The sequence below is a fragment of the Microcaecilia unicolor genome, chromosome 2 (genome assembly GCF_901765095.1).
Source record: "Microcaecilia unicolor chromosome 2, aMicUni1.1, whole genome shotgun sequence".
NCBI lineage: Eukaryota > Metazoa > Chordata > Amphibia > Gymnophiona > Siphonopidae > Microcaecilia > Microcaecilia unicolor.
The window spans coordinates 584,910,355-584,927,662 of NC_044032.1; positions in this window are offsets into that span (position 1 = coordinate 584,910,355).

Sequence of the window (17,308 nt, forward strand, 5' to 3'; positions counted from 1 at the left end):
ACTAGCCACTCCCTCTCCAAAAGACATTACTTGATGTGATACCCGCAAGCGAGCCTTCTCCGGAGTAGCCCCCACACTCTGGAATGCACTGCTTGAAAGGCTGTGTTTAACACAAGACTATCTCTACTTCAGGAAGCAGGTGAAAACTTGGCTCTTCACCTAGGCCTTTACTGGAAGAAGTAACTAACTCATTAGTTCTCACTCACACACACAACGAGTACTCAGGCTGCATATACTACAGCAGGATATGTTTATCCACTCCTACTCTAGCTGAGGTAACATTTAACCATTTCTCTGACCTCATGTGCAACTTTCTTTAAACCAATCACCTTACTTTCTAACTCTTCCTACTTTCTTACCCTTCTATATGTTACATCTTTGCTTTACCCTTCACTATCACCTATAATGTTCTATTACGTATTGTGTTGATGTAAATAGTATACCATGCCATACTTTGTATTGTTTTTGAATATTTTTACTGCTGTAATTGTCTATTCCTCATGCTTGATCTATTCTTACTGTACACCGCCTTGAGTGAATTCCTTCAAAAAGATGGTAAATAAATCCAAATAAATAAATAAACAGTTTCATCCCTTTTATCATTATGGTCGTTCTTCTTTGAACCTTTTCTAATTCTGCTATATCAAATATCTTTTCAGGCTGGGGCACAGTGTGTCGGACCCCCTCATCACCTGTAGCATTGTTGCCTTGTACCTTTCATTCTTTTCCCTTGACAGCCCCAGTCAGATTAGCAGCAGGAGACACACATTAGCATCCGTCATCTTCTGCTACCTTGGAGCCAGTCTTACAGTATGATCACACAGCTCCTATCAAAAGACCAGCCCTGTGGCAGTAACTTATGATGGGTACTTAAGCATTTCTCCTTCTGCAAGTTCAAAAGCAAATTTGGAAGGCAGCGGATTAACACTGTTGCCAATCACCAGAGGGTCTGCTTTGCACAGATTCTCCTCCTATGGCAGTTCTTGGTTCCTCACTGTTTAGACAGCAGGGTCTGGCCTCATTCTCATCCACAGCTTTCCCATGCACCTTCGCTGCTATTTTTATTTTATTTTTTGCTTTAGTCTGTTCACATCTGTTTGTTTGCATATGTTAGATTGTCATTTATGCCATTTATTCCTCCATCTTTCTTCCCCTTCTTACAGTGTAGTATGTAGCTGCATATCAGCTGGGTGCTTGCTAGGTAACTTTGTGAGAGAAAGTCTACATTATAGAGGCACATATGTTACCTTTATAAAGTAGGTGTAATATATGTAAAACAGCAAAAGTAGAGGCTGACAAATGCGCAAACCAATAGGGAGATAATCTCAAAAAACAGTTTATTCAGAATATTCATATCAATATCAAAGACCCGACACGGTCCGTGTTTCAGCGCCAAAGCACCTGCCTCAGGGGTCACAATCAACTTTCTCTGAAAAGAAGCTGATCGGTTGGCTGTTCCTTTGTTCTCTCTGTGGATTAACTTGCATACATAAAGGAATTCAAGCCTATCAGCTTCTTCTCAGAGAAAGTTGATTGTGACCCCTAAGACAGGTGCTTTGGCGCCAAAACACGGACCGTGTCGGGTCCTTGATATTGATATGAATATTCTGAATAAACTGTTTTTTGAGATTATCTCCCTATTGGTTTGCACATTTGTCAGCCTCTACTTCTGCTGTTTTGCTTTGACTTTCCGTGGAGGCTCCTCCTGTCTTCTTGGTGTAATATATGTGCCTTTCCTGCCTAGGCACCCTGCTATAAATTTACCCTCCACTTGTTTCACTGTAATTTTCTCATTCAGATTTGTAATGGGTTTGATTCCTAGATTAGATCTTCAGCTCACATGATCAGCTGAGAGTGATGTAGCAGTAAAGGCAGCATTAATAGCCACTGGGATGAAAGAGTCACATTTATCATGCAAAAGCGATACTGAGCTGTGTACCTAGGAATCATGACTACATAGTTCCAGAGGGAGCCCTGGTTTACGGCGCCTGGATATAGACTGTCACCTTATAGATTGGGCTGTGAGCTGTGAGGGGAAATAAACAGGAGAAATATTCCTGTGCAGTTAATAAGTGAAAGCTCAAAGCTCTGTAGCCCAATAAAGGCTGGTTCTGATTGAGCTGAATGTCTAAAAGGAGCAGGAGGAAGCTGTAGAGCCAAAAACAAGGTTATGTTATGTTATGTCATTTATTTATAACGCACCTGCTCCCAAAATGTCCGAAGCAAAGTCACAAATTAAGAAACTAGTGAATAGTATTAGGAATACTAGAACCCTCTCCCCCAATATAATATTATAATTTTTGGATTAAGTATTTATTTTAAAAAAAGATAATAAGAGGGTATTAAGCGGATAGTAGGAGAAAGCAAGTTCCAAATTTTAACAGACTGAAAACAAAATGAACTTTCTAAATATCGTTTTACTCTTACACCTAAAACTTCAGGTTGATAATACATTTCATATGCTCTCATGTGTTCCATCTTAAAACTCAGTGTAAACTCCACTTACAAAATACAGTACTTCTGAGATCTAGACCTCCCCCTTCACCACTGACACATGCACAGTGTGCACCAATTATCGACTGCATTTTTCTAAAACAGCATAATGTTAGTATTGTTCACCGAAGCTGATTAATATTTGAGCTGAAAAATGATCTAAATTCCAAATTTAGATAAACCACGTTTTTGTTACCTTTCAATTCTCTATGGGCTTGATTCACACAAATTCATGACTTAGAAAAATATCCAGCAGAGGAATATTGCCATTTTTGGAAAATAAAAATAAGCACCTCGGTGTCAATTCACTCATTGAAATGCCAAGAAGGAGACTGTGGTTAATAACTATTCAGGAGGATTGGGTGAACTGTTTTTATCCAGGGCTTGAAAAGTAGCTCCTCGGGAGCCTGAATAATGAAGAATAGGCTAATAACAAGGGTATAATGAATGATTATATACAGACCATTCTCCACAGTGTGCAGTATGCATGAAGTTTATTATTTATGTAGCAGCCTGAGGAATTCAGCAGTAAGAAGTGTTTGCCTGGATCCTCAGTGTTTCTACTTTAATCCACCAATAGAATAAAACCATCTGGCTGACCTCATTTGTAGGCAGGTAGACTAGAGAGTTGAGGTGAACTTTCTGATTTTTCTGGAGAAAGCTGGGAGTCGCAGGAAAGGGTTAAATCAAAAAGGAGTGTCCAGTATAATCAATGGGAGGCTCTGGTGGCAGCAGAATCCTCCTCTGACTATAAAATAAAGACTCCTCCTTGAAGCCATGTCTTAGGTTTTATATCTTCTGGCATTTGACCTTTCATCTCCTAAGAAAAACCTTCAAGCCAAGCCTTACTCATATAAAGCTCAGAACTACAGGGCCTATTGCTGGTTATCCAGACTAGTAAACTATTAGACTACAGGAGTGAAACAGAAAAATGCAGGTGTCAGATCCACTGACATGTCAGGCTTGCTAGAGGGTGGAGGCTCCTCTGCATCTGTTCTGATGACAGAGAGAAGGGTGTCTGATCTCCTTTGTGAATACTAGCAAGGTTCCCTAGCCACAATCCTTTGTGATCCAGGATCATCTTAAGGCTGAAGGATTAAAGTATCTGTGGGTTGCAGTATAGCTAAAGGGATCCTAATCAGAGAGTTGAAGGAGTGCCTCTGGTGTGTCACTTTGTGTGCAACTGAGGCCTATGCACAGAAGAAGGCCTAGACCTGAAACATCTTCTCTGAGCAAGACTGTTATGGCTGTATGAACATTTCCTAAATCTCTGCCAAACCAAGGACACTGATAGCATAGAGAACATCTCTACTTCATCTTAGGGGGTGAAGCTGATTACAAGACAGATTTACACCAACACAAGTATGTGATAACACTTGTGGGCCCCCTTGATTGGCACCAGCTCTCATGGGGAGAATGCCTGGATCACCACTGGATGACATTGTCGTAGAGGCCTGTATTTCATCTGCTGGACAAGAGGAATGTGTGATCTGATTGGGCCAAAAACCTCATCAGTGAAGCCCTCAATCCCTAAGAAAACCAAGGAGGAAGAGCAAACAAGAAGCGACTGGAGTTACATCTGGACTCAAATCCAGGAATGGATGAAGGCTGAGTCCCTGACAGCAAGGCCCCAAGCACATGGAGGTGACCAGAGGGGAGCCGCTGGTCCTGGTAAGCCCAATAGCGAAGCATGGACCTGGGGAATTGGGCCCTCTGATCCCATCCCCACCAATTGAGAGAGTGGTGCTGATGGGGAGTCAAGTCAGAGTGCCCCGTGGACTTTGCCTAGGTAAATCAGCAGCATGGAGGGTATGCTTGAGGTGATTTGGGGCCCAGGCAGATGGCCATGGAGAAGGAGATTGTGGCACCACAGGAGGGCATTGCCGATATCAAGCAGTCTGACACAGATTCTCGAAACCATGTGGGGGAATCTGGAGAAGTCATCTTTTGACCCAGCAACCACTTACCAGGGTGAGTGAGGAGTACTGAAAAGGATACCCATGGATTTAGAGACGGGTCTTCCTAAGCCCTGTAACCTTTTAGATTACCTGAGTATGGCTATTGGAGTCATGGATTTGCATGTTCCTCTGGAGCTAGCAGTGGAGTGGGTGGTGAGGAGTTTGGAGATTGATCGCCTGCTCTGAAGTGCTAGAGTGAACCGAGACCTTTGAGGGGAGACGGTGATCCTCCTTGAGGACTGGAGGAGATGGTTGACTTCTGTGTGGGTCTCCCAGTGTCCAGGGAATTGTCAGTTGAGCCTTGGATAGAACCTGGGAGAGCAAGAGGAGAAACAAAACTCCCCAAATTGAGCTGAGCTGACCAGTACTTAAAGAAAAATAGTATGGGACATGTGGAAGTTTGGATACCCATATGTCCTGCTACCAGTGATGTGTGTGGTAGAGATGCAATGGGAAACTTGGATCAGAGAGGCCATTATCCAAAAGATACAATCTGATCCAAATTACCCCATCCATGGGCCAGAGGCCCCCATGGTCCGGTATCATATTGATGCACAGTACTAGGACTGGAGAATTGGCAGATCCATCTGCAATCATTTTGGAAATTGTGGACTCATATCACCAGTGTCAGTTCTACAGTGCCATGTACCTGCTACATGGGGGAGTTCTGGTACAGAAGCAAGACCCAAGTGATATGGTTGAGCTTCTACAGACTGAGTGGACTCAGAGTCCGATAGACAGGGAAAATCATTGAAACAAAATTTGTGTATTCCTATGTTAGAATTGGGGGGAAATACTAGTTATGGTAAAATGGTAGGATTGAGAGGGGGAGAAGAATGGTTGTTCAATGGGTGTTGGAGAGATGAACAGATATGTTAAACTGGTTACAAGAAGTAAAGTGAAAATGATTGTATTTGAAAGAAATTATGTTCAATAAAAAATTGTCATTTGTTAATGATATTTGCTCATTCACTACCCAAGGAGTAAAGGAGAGTATAATGAAAAACAAATTTGTGGGGATGATGTGGAGGGGCATTTTCGAAAGGGATGTCCAAGTTTTGATTTTGGCGTCCTCGCAAAACGTCCTGATCCAGGAGCGGGGAAACCCGTATTTTTGAAACAAGATGGACGTCCATCTTTCGTTTCGAAAATACCATCAGGGACGTCCAAATCCTTAAATTTGGACGTCCCTAGATTTGGTTGTCCCTAGACATGGACGTTTCTGATTTTCGGCGATTTTAGAAACCAAGGACGTCCATCTCAGAAATGACCAAATGCAAGCCATTTGGTCTTGGGAGGAGCCAGCATTTGTAGTGCACTGATCCCCCTGACATGCCAGAACACCAACCGGACACCCTAGGGGGCATTGCAGTGGACTTCATAAATTGCTCCCAGGAACATAGCTCCCTTACCTTGTGTGCTGAGCCGCCCAAAAGCCCCAAAACCCACTACCCCCAACTGTACACCACTACCATAGCCCTTACGGGTGAAGGGAGGCACCTAGATGTGGGTACAGTGGGTTTGTGGTGGGTTTTGGAGAGCTCACTGTTTCCTCCACAAACATAACAGGTAGGGGGGATGGGGATGGGTCCGCCTGTCTGAAGTGCACTGCACCCACTAAAACTGCTCCAGGGACCCTGTCATGGACCTGAGTATGACATCTAAGGCTGGCATAGAGGCTGGCACAAACTATATTGAAAGATGTTTTTTGAGGGTGGGAGAGGGTTAGTGACCACTGGGGGAGTAAAGGGAGGTCATTCCTGATTCTCTCCGGTGGTCATCTGGTCATTTCGGGCACCTTTTTGTGCCTTAGTCGTAAGAAAAACAGGTTTGGGTGAAAACATCCAAGTGCTCATCAGGGACATCCTTCTTTTTTTCCATTATGGGTCAAGGACGTCCAAGTGTTAGGCACGCCCAAGTCCCGCCTTCACTACGCCTCCGACATGCCCCTTTGAACTCTGGCCGTCCCTGCGACGGAGTGCAGTTGGGGAAGTCCAAAAATTGGCTTTCGATTATACCGATTTGGACGTTTCTGTGAGAAGGACGTCCATCTTCTGATTTGTGTTGAAAGATGGACGTCCTTCTCTTTCGAAAATGAGCCCAATAGTGTGTTCCCTGGGAAGTGGAACATGCATGGAGTGCTGAGCAGGTTGCCACCTTTACTAGAGCCAAGGTCCCCTGACTCATGCCCAAAATAAGTTATAATTATGAAGAATGAAAGTTTAAGAAGGCTGCCCTCTCACCATTATCTGGGTGTCATGACTTAAATGGTAAAATGGAAGTTGGAATCATAAGAAAATGCATGGAAAATAGTATCTCTTTTGTTGGGAAACGAAAAGAGGAACACACAAAAAAAACATTGATGGAATATGGGGTTGTATAGTTTGAATTCCTGGTAAACTGATAAAGCATATGGATAAGCGTTTGCAGATAAGAGGAGTTATAGAAAATAAATGATGATGATTATGTTTGATTAACTATTGATGTTATGCAGGTTTATCATGACCCCTGAGGGAAAAGGGGGTAAGTAAATTTGGCCCTTGAGGAAAAGGGAAGATGATTCCCTGTGATGGAACCAGGGAAATCATCTTTTATTTACTGGGGGAAGAGTTTAATCCCCTATTATATTGGGGATTACTAAACTGATAAGAAACCCCTCCCTAGAGTTACTGGGGGGAGGGAAGTGGGTTGGAAAGGCCCAGCCCCAAGAGGAGTGTTTGTGGGAAAGTGCTAACGGAAATGTTTCTGGTTGTTGAATGAAAGTAGAAGTGGAGTCTGGAGTTAATAAAAGTTGTCTTTGTTTGCCTCTACCCCTGCCAGGACCCTTGAGGAGAGGGGTGTGTGTCCTGGATAGACTCAATAAACTAAGGCTGAATTAAGAGGAGCTTTATGCCAGTAAAAACATTAACCATGGAGTAGAGGAGTGCTCAGGGTGGGAAGCAGGGGTGACCCAGCCCAGAAGAAAGAACAGGGAACGAGCCTGTTTAGGCCCAAAGGTAGTAGCCCTGAGAGGTATCCGTTTTGAAAAAGAGAGGATAGACAGGGAGGTCTGATCCTAGAGGAGACAGCTTACTGTAAAAGTGCTGCAAGCACAACCTTGGATTATTCTGCTTGGAGTACTGTGTTCTGCTTTGGAGGCCATATTTTGTCAAGGACATAAAAGGAATTAAAGCTATTCAGTGGAAAGTTATTAAAGTGGTATAGGGTAAGTGCCAGAAGGTATATATGTCACTACTCATGCAATCCATTTTCTTTGGTGTGTTAACTCTGTTGCTAATTTATTTATTTATTTATTTATTTATTTATTTATTTATTTATTTATTCATTCATTCATGCTTGTATCCCACAATTATCCAAAAACGAGTTTTGGTTCAATGTGGCTTACATTTAACTGTTGCTAGAGATTACATTGATTCAATTACATTTACAAGGTTGTATGACGCTGTGTTTTACAGTGGTTGGCAAGATAGCTATTAGTTCATATGGAATAGTCATTGGGTTTTTTGAGAAGATATGTCTTAGTTCATTTCTTAAAAGAGGTTGTGTTGTATATTGTTGTTCCAGAATGATTAGTGCATATTTTACTCATAGAATTTCCTGAAGTGGTAGGTCTTTTCTGAACTGGAGGTAGTTTGTGATGCTTCTTATAACTATGAAAATTGAGTTCCACCATTTTGAGCTCAGGTAGCTAAATCCCGCCATATAGATGGACTTGTGTAGTACGTTTTTTTAGCTGGGCAGGTGAAGTAGTAGGTAACCTCTAGTTCCTGGGTTTGCATTTCTTGGTGATAGTTTGATAGTTTGTAGTCCGGTGACATGCCAAACAGTATTTTGAAAATGATTGTGCCGGTTTTGAAAAATAGTCTGGCCTTGATCGGGACCCAATGTAGCATTATGAGTAGTGGGGTTGCTCTATCATATTTTGACTTTTGAATATCAATATCGCTGCTGTGTTTTGGACAGTCTGCAATGATCATAGTAGGTTTTCTTTGCAGCCTATGTATGCTGTATCACAGTAGTCTAGTTGGGACAATATCAACGTCTGTACTATAAGATGGAATGACTGTCTGGGGAAATAGTCTCTGATTCTTATCAGTTTCCATAGTGTTTTGAAGTTTTTGATGTGATTGCAACAACTTGAAGACCAAGGGTCAGATGTTTGTTGAGAATGATTCCTAGTATTTTTATTTGTGTTTCGATCGTCCATCTCATCTTGTGATCTCTCTAAAAGCGCTGAGACATCCAGACTATCAGAGGACAAATTCACCCCGACTTGGCCTTTCAACCTGGCTTCTCGAGCTAGTGAAGATGGCAAATAATAAAGTCTTTGTATTGGGGGAAGCCCATTCTCAGGATATTGAAGAATTTCTTTTAAGAATTTATGAAATAAGTCCCTTGAGGAGCTATATTTAATAGAAGGAAAGTTTAATATTCTCAAATTCAGTGATCTAGCTCCATTCTCTAAGTTATCCAACTTACGATGAACAGCATCAGCATTCTGTAATAATTTACATACCGCCTCTTTAACTGGGGATAAAGATGTTTCATAATTTTTCATATTTGACTCCTGAAGGACTAGTCGAGATTGAAACGATTCTATCATTGAGGCATTGAACTTTGTATTGGAGATAAAAGTAAGACAAACCTTGTGCAGGGATTCCATTGCCGACCATAAGGACTCCAGTGTTACTTTTGCTGGTCTCTCCAACGGCTACAGGGCTACCTCAGGGCTAGGCCGCATCTCAACCCCCATCAGTGTTCCAGGTGTTGCCTCTAGCCCGATCAAATTCTGCCCAGCTTCTGAAGGGGTAACTAAAAGGCTCTGATTTTCAGGAGAAACTCCCTCTTGAAGCATTGCAATAACATGGGAAATGCCCTCCTTAGCTCGTCCAGAAACCCCGACTTCTGAGGGTTTGACAAGTGTTGCTCCCACCATGCTCTTCGCTTCTAGAGCCTGCTTCTCTGGACTTCACGGGCTAAGTGAAACCTCACTTTGCAGACCAGGACTCCTCTCTGTGCCAGTTGAAGGAGCGCCCCTAGGTGCAGTTGGCATTGCATATGCTGTTATCGGTAACTGACAAAGAGTAGGGTCCGTACAGGGTAAGGAGGAACCTCCTCTAGTCTTTCCCTTTCTGTTTGGCATTATTAATTCAAGAAATAATACTTAGAGGAAAAAGGAATCGCCCGAGCTCAGCATAGCACATCTGGTCTCGGCGCCATCTTGGTCAGTCCCCCCTTTTTCACCATTTTTAACCTGGAGGTCATAGGATCAAGACTGGCTTGTTCATGACTGGACAAAAAAAAAAAAAGAAAGGAAAAAACATAGTTTGAATGAGATCTCTAATTGGATGGGTAGAACATTTTTGAAAGGCAGAAGAAAAAAGTGTTGTACGTACCAGATAAAAAAAATCCATACAAGTCTAGATCCCTTGGAAAACTGCTCTACCTAAAACTACTGGCATCAAATCAAATGCATGCAATAGCTAGTCTATGGGGCCTTTTTACTAAAGCTTAGCACGTGCTAACCACTGTAACCTCAAAACTGAGCGGGAGTCCTCCATCTACAGTTCTGCAGGTTTAGGGGGGTCACTATCACATTTTCAAAGGTGAGGGACAGGCAAGTTCTCCAGGAATCCAGGGAACCTGCCTGTCCCTAGCAATTGAAAACACAGTATTGAAGCACCACCCCCCTACTGATAGCAACGCAGATGGAGGACACCCATTCAGCTTAGAGGGAACAGTGGTACTAACAGACATTACTATGAACTAAGTGCCACGTGGCCCATAGGTATAATATAGGATGCACAGCAGTTAGCACAAACTGTTTTAGTAAAAGTGCCTCTATATTACTTTAAAATTAATGTATTGTTTATTAACAGACAGCACAGTACTTCAGATTTTACAAGATCACAACCCAAAGAGGTTATTTCATAAACCTTTAACACATCTCGTATTGTGCTTTTGTGTGCAGGCTATGGCTTGTTCATAGATACCTGTGAAATATCATCCACCCTCATAAACCTTGCATTACACAAACGATTTCTAATCTCTGGTACATTTTTATGATTCATTGCATTTAAGGATTTTTTTCAAAATAGAACTGAACAGAAATATTGTTGTGTCATTTGTCTTAATACTGGATAGCAAGTTTCAGTTCATCATAACATGATAATAGGATTACCAGAACAGTAGCTCAATGGAATTTGTATTTTGCATTATATGACAGTGCTCAGGTTAATCAAAAATTTAGCATCTTGAAAATCTGATCATGCATGCTATGGTATTTAAGTTATTCCTCTCGGGGAGGGAGGGGGCACTAGCAAGTTTCCTTCAAGATAGATATCTACTGGAAGAGTTCCTGTAGGGATTTTATTTTCTAAAGTCCATTTGTCACCCTTAACTAGTGTCAAAATGTAGAAAAAGGTTAGCCAAGATTTATAGACTTAATCATGTGTATGGTGAAACGTAGCAAAAAACAGAGGCAGCCTTTGCATCAACTCAGAGTCAAGCCTGAACCTGAATCTCCATCAGAAATGGTTCCTGGTAAGGTACCAAAAATATGTCTTGCTAAAACAATGTAGAAATACAAAGAATAAAAGATTTAATACAGGAAAGTCATGAAGCTACAAAGCATGTTAAGGCAGAGGTGGCTGGAATAACTGCCCAGTTTAATATCTTTCAGCAATGTATGGAAACATTGAAATTCACACAGAATTAGGAGGAGCAGGAGGTCATGATTAATAGGAATAATATACAAAAAAATTAAAGAATTAAAAAGAGACCTGGAAGACTAAAAAAGGAATCAGAGGTGCAATCTAAGATTTTTAGATGTGTGAAGCTGTAGAATTACTGATTCTATCCAATATCCCCCGGATTCCATAAACAGTGACTAAACTTATGTGTGCAAATCAGTACACGTAGCCCAGTAATGTAGTCAGATCTCAATTTTTGGGTGTGCCTGGGGGTGAACTGGGTGGGAAGGACCCACACATTTCCTCTCTGCCTGCTACTTCTGTCCCACCTCTACCCTCGAAGTAGTAAAATGAGTACCTTGGTTGATGGGCATCTGCCAGTTGAAGAATCCTTTCTGGAGTCCTCCCCGCCAGCTATACTAATGATGTGCACCACTACTGGGTGAGCCTGCAGTGAAACTGGGTGGGTTCCTGCCCACCTGGGTCCATCTGTGGCTATGCCACTGACATAACCGATTTGAGTGCACAACTTAATTGCTTAACAAACCAATAAGCTTCAATAATTGGCTGCTAACAACCAATTATTGGAATTAATTGACCTTAATTAGGATTTATGCACAGATTTTATTCTATAACAATCTTCGTGTAAATCCTAAAGTGTATAAATTTGGGGGGGCATGGCTAGGAGTGTTCCAGTGGTGTTCTGGGGGCATTCCAAAATTGTATGCACGTAAATACAGAATTCAGCCGAACTACGCTTTCATTTAGGTGCCAGTATTTACCCCTGCTTTTAGCAGGCATAATTGCTGGTGCCTAACATTAGGTACGGTTTATGCCCTAAGTGCTATTTTATAAAGGACACATACCCCAAAAATTGGCACTGAAAATTTTATGTAGAATACACCAGTGTGGAAGAAAGTGCCATCTTCTCTTTCCAACATAATCCACAAGGCTTCCTCTTTTCCCCACACCCCCTACATTTCAGCTACTTCTCCCCCTTTTTTACCATCTCTATCCCTCCTGAATGTTCAGCGCATTAAAATTTTCAGTGCCAATTTTTAGGCCCCATTTATAGAATTTAGTCCTGTATGATACGTTCATACTTGAACTGCAATTGAAGGGGTCTGTTTACTAAATTGTGCTATGACAATAACATATTTGCCAATTAAAATATGTAAATTGGCAATAATGTGCATTATTTGCTCATAACATAACTTAACACAGAAAGTTTTACTGCAATACATGTTAAATAATAAAGTCATATGATTGATCTCCCAGATAGCTTTGACAGAGAATTATCTGACATACTTCTGGTTACACTCAATATCGATGCTTTATACACCAATATATCTCAGTTAGAAGCTTCCAGATCATAGAAACTGCCCTACAAGATCACACATTCAACTGTCGTATCCCCAACTGGTTCATTATCACACTTGCCACAGTAGCCATAACTAAGAATTATTTAGCTTTTTGGACCAATTTTACCCACAGATTCGTGGTACAACTATGGGTATAGCAATGGCCCCAGATCTAGCAAACCTGTATGTGGCCCATTTGAACAGACTCATGTGAAAGATCATCCCTACAAGTATAACGTGGAGGGGCATAATCGAACGTTGCCGGCCAAATAGATCGCCGGCGATCTATGTTGGCGGTGGCGCTACAGCTGGCCAGAACCGTATTATCAAAAAAGATGGCCGGCCATCTTTATTTTCGATAATACGGTTTAGCCCAGCCAAATGCCGTGGAGTTCGCCGGGTTTGAGATGGCCGGGTTTGTTTTTCAGCGATAATGGAAAGTTATGTCAGCCATCTCAAACCCCGGCCAAATTCAAGGCATTTGGCCGTGGGAGGAGCCAGCATTTTTAGTGCACTGGCCCCCATGACATGCCAGGACACCAACCAGCCACCCTAAGGGTCACTGCGGTGGACTTCAGAAAAGCTCTCACGTGCATAGCTCCCTTACTTTGGGAGCTGAGCCCCCCCAACCCCCCCCCCCAAACCCACTACCCACAAATGTACTGCACTCACTAAAATTGCTCCAGGGACCTGCATACAGCCTCTAGGACTTACTGCTGCTGTATAACTTTGGCACACCAGTTCACACCTGAAGACTAAGCTCTCTGAAAAAGTCCTTTCTTGAAATAAGCACGTTTACTCACAGTTAACTGCAGATCAGAGGTTGTGCCCCACTGGCAAAGAGTCCCCTGGTACTAAGATTAGCAGTAGGTCAGAGCTGGCACAATGGTGTACAATGCCTTCTTTCAGCACCATTCAAGGTAAGAACTACGTTCTCTAACGTGGGTAACACAGGAAAGGGAACTAAAACTGGCTTACAAAAATGGCTACTACCGCATGGACTACAACAGGAAACAAAACAGGGCACACTCTGACCCAGTTAGCAGGGGGGAAAAGCACCATGGGAGTAGAGCCCAGTACCCTACACCCACCATAATGCATTGCTAATGTGACTCTGCAGGGCACCTAAAAGAAAAGGTGTCACACTCACCCGAGATGCTGTCAAAAATGCCGCTTTCGATTATACCGATTTCGCCGCTTTTAAGAAATTGCCGGCCATCTCCCGATTTGTGTCACTTTCGATTATAAGCTGGATAGTCTTCTACAAACGCTACATCAATAACATTTTCCTGTTGTGGCATGGTGACACTACGATTTTAGCCTCTTTTTTTCTTGATTGAATGAAAAGGATCTACAACTGACATTTAAACTGCAATATGATGCACGTAAAATTAGTTTTTATTGATCTACTCTCAAAAAAAGAAGGAGTATGGCTTTGAAACATCCCTCTTCCAAAAACTAACAGATAAAATGTGTTTTTGTATTACTCCAGCTTCCACAACCCATCTCTAAAACACAATCTGCCATGTGGAGGGGCATAATCGAATGGCGCGCCCAAGTTTTCCTGAGGGTGTCCTCGCAGGACATCCCTGCGAACGGGTGGGGATACCCATATTATCAAAACAAGATGGGCGGCCATCTTTCATTTCGATAATACTGTCGGGGACGCCCAAACCTCTACATTTAGGTCGACCTTAGAGATGGTCATCCACAATTTTCGGCCATAATGGAAACCAAGGATGCCCATCTCAGAAATTACCAAATCCAAGCCATTTGGTCAAGGAAGGAGCCAGAATTTGTAGTGCACTGGTCCCCCTGACATGCCAGGACACCAACCAGGCACCCTAGGGGGCACTGCAGTGGACTTCAGAAAAAGCTCCCAGGTGCTTACCTTGTGTGCTGAGCCCCCCCCCCCAAAACCCACTCCCCACAACTGTACACCACTACCATAGCCCTTAGGGATGAAGGGGGGCACCTAGATGTGGATACAGTGGGTTTGTGGTGGGTTTTGGAGGGCTCACATTTACCACCACAAGTTTAACAGGTGGGGGGGTGGGCCTGGGTCCGCCTGCCTGAAGTGCACTGCAGTACCCACTAAAACTGCTCCAGGGACCTGCATACTGCTGTCATGGAGCTGGGTATGATAATTGAGGCTGCCATAGAGGCTAGAAAAAGTATTTTAAAATTTTTTTTAGGGTGGGAGGGGGTTAGTGACCTCTGGGGGAGCAGGGAGAGGTCATCCACGATTCCCTCCGGTGGTCATCTGGTCATTTAGGGCACATTTTTGTGGCTTGGTTGTAAAAAAAAAAGGACCAAGTAAAGTCGGCCAAGTGTTCGCCAGGGACGCTCTTCTTTTTTCCATTATCGGCCGAGGACGCCCATGTGTTAAGCATGTCCCAGTCCCACCTTCGCTATGCTTCCGACATGCCCCCATGAACTTTGTTCACACCTGCGATGGAAAGCAGTTGAGGACGCCAAAAATTGGCTTTTGATTATGCCGATTTGGGTGACCCTGGGAGAAGGACGCCCATCTCCCAATTTGTGTTGAAAGATGGGCGCCCTTCTCTTTCGAAAATAAGCCTGATAGTCAGTTTTTGCACCTAAAGATCTGCAAAAAGAGTCAGCTGTTATTAAGGAAAAATTTTCTCAGTGGGGATATCCTGACCACTATATTACAGAAGGTTATATATTAAGGCAAGCATGAAATCCAGAAGTGATTTGCTCATGAGCAGAGAAGTAAAAAAGACACTGGATCTAATCTGCACCCTGAGATATTCACACATAGCAAGTCAAATACAGAAGATTATCAGGAAGCACTAGCACATATGGCACATATGGTGCAAGGAAGATGTTGAAAAGTAAGGGGGAAAGTATTGATCTTTGTGGGACACCAGTGCAGAGATGAAATGGTAGAGATTTTGTATCAGCTAAGTGAACAGAATATTGCCTATTTGCTAAATATGACTTAAACCATTGGACAGCTTGGCCAGTTACACCGAAAAAGACCAGATGAGAAAGCAGAATTGAATGATCGATAAGGTCGACGGCTGCAGAAAGATCTAGAGATAGAATTATAGAATGAGATTTGTCTAGGAAGTAGTGAATAACATTCACCAGTGCCAACAAAGAAGTTTTGGTGCTATGGTGTTGGCGGAAACCAGTTTGGTTCGGGTGCAGGGTACTTGTTTGGAAGTGAAGGCAGAGAGTTGTGAATGGACGATGGATTCTACTATCTTTATAAGAAATGGCAATTTAGCGATGGGCCTATAATTTGATGGGTCAGCTGAGGTAAGTTTGGGATCCTTAATTTTTGGGTAAATGATGGCATGCTTCCATCCCTGGGGTACAAATCCTATCAGAGATAAAGAAATCATGGACTTCAGAAAGTGGAGGAGTGGAGTGGAGGAGTGGCCTAGTGGTTAGGGTGGTGGACTCTGATCCTGAGGAACTGAGTTCAATTCCCACTTCAGGCACAGGCAGCTCCTTGTGACTCTGGGCAAGTCACTTAACCTTCCATTGCCCTAGGTACAAATAAGTACCTGTATATAATATGTAAGCCACATTGCACCTGCCATGAGTGGGAAAGCACAAGGTACAAATGTAACAAAAAAAAGGGGAGCAATAATGTCTGATGTTTTTTGATCAGGAAAGAGGGTAAAGGATCTAAATTGGTGGTAGTTGATCACAATTGGGAGAGGATCCTAGATAGCTCTGGCTCAGATGGTACAGTTAAATTTGACAGAGTACTACAGGGAGACGATGAACTAGAATTGGATGCCAAAGTAGCAGCAAATTTGAAGATTGATTGACTTTGATTGGGAGTAAGAGCATTAGACAGTTTCTTAACTTTGGATTGAAAGTAATTTGCTAAATGTTGGGCTGGGGAAAGGAATTTCACTGAGTGGATAACGGAGCCTTTATAGGTTGTTAGAACTTGAGATTACGATACAAAATAGCTGTATTCAGGTCGCTAATAATTTTAGTGGACTAGTGTTCCAAGAATCACATTTTTGTATGCGCAAGCCATGGATTTAAAACTGAGAAAAGTGGTTGGGTATTAACCCATTTCCATTCCTTTTGGTGAAGTTGACGTCATAAGAGATGTAATTTAGGAGAATACCAGAGTTCACACTGACGCTTTGAAGTTGAACTATTAATGGTGGTTAAGGGAGCAAGTGAGTTTACAGGGGGTAAATTAGGTAAACTTGAAAACAGCAAATTGAAACCTAATAATAGAACTACCATGAAACAGTATCAAAAATATGCACATTTAACTGCACTGGAATTCAAACACCACTACTACTACTTATCATTTCTATAGCGCTACTAGATGTACTAGAGATATGATACAATGTTAGCATAATACTCATGCCTAATAAGCATGCATTAACACATTTAATTAACAAAGGGGGGGTCTTTTACTAAAGGTTAGCTCAGGTTATTTACAGTAGGTCCCATTTTATTCCTATGGACCCTGCTGCAGATAACGCGAGCTAATCTTTAGTAAAAGACACTCATAGATATGATGCTAATGATTTTCTACAATACCAACTGTAGATAATATGATGGGAACAAGATGTGTGGTACAGAGTCAGTTGGGATAATTAGTTGGTTACCTAGAGTTCGGGGGGGGGGGCGGGATTGGACATGGGGGCTTGGGGTAGGGGGCTCATTCAGGGGGAGGGGAGGTCCTGTGTTTCTTGCAGGTTGAGAGGACAAGGTAGGCGGGAAGGGGCTATTTTAGAGGCTAGGAAGGGGATAGGGGGAGGGGCTTTTTAGTTAGAAAATAGTTATGTGGGTTCCG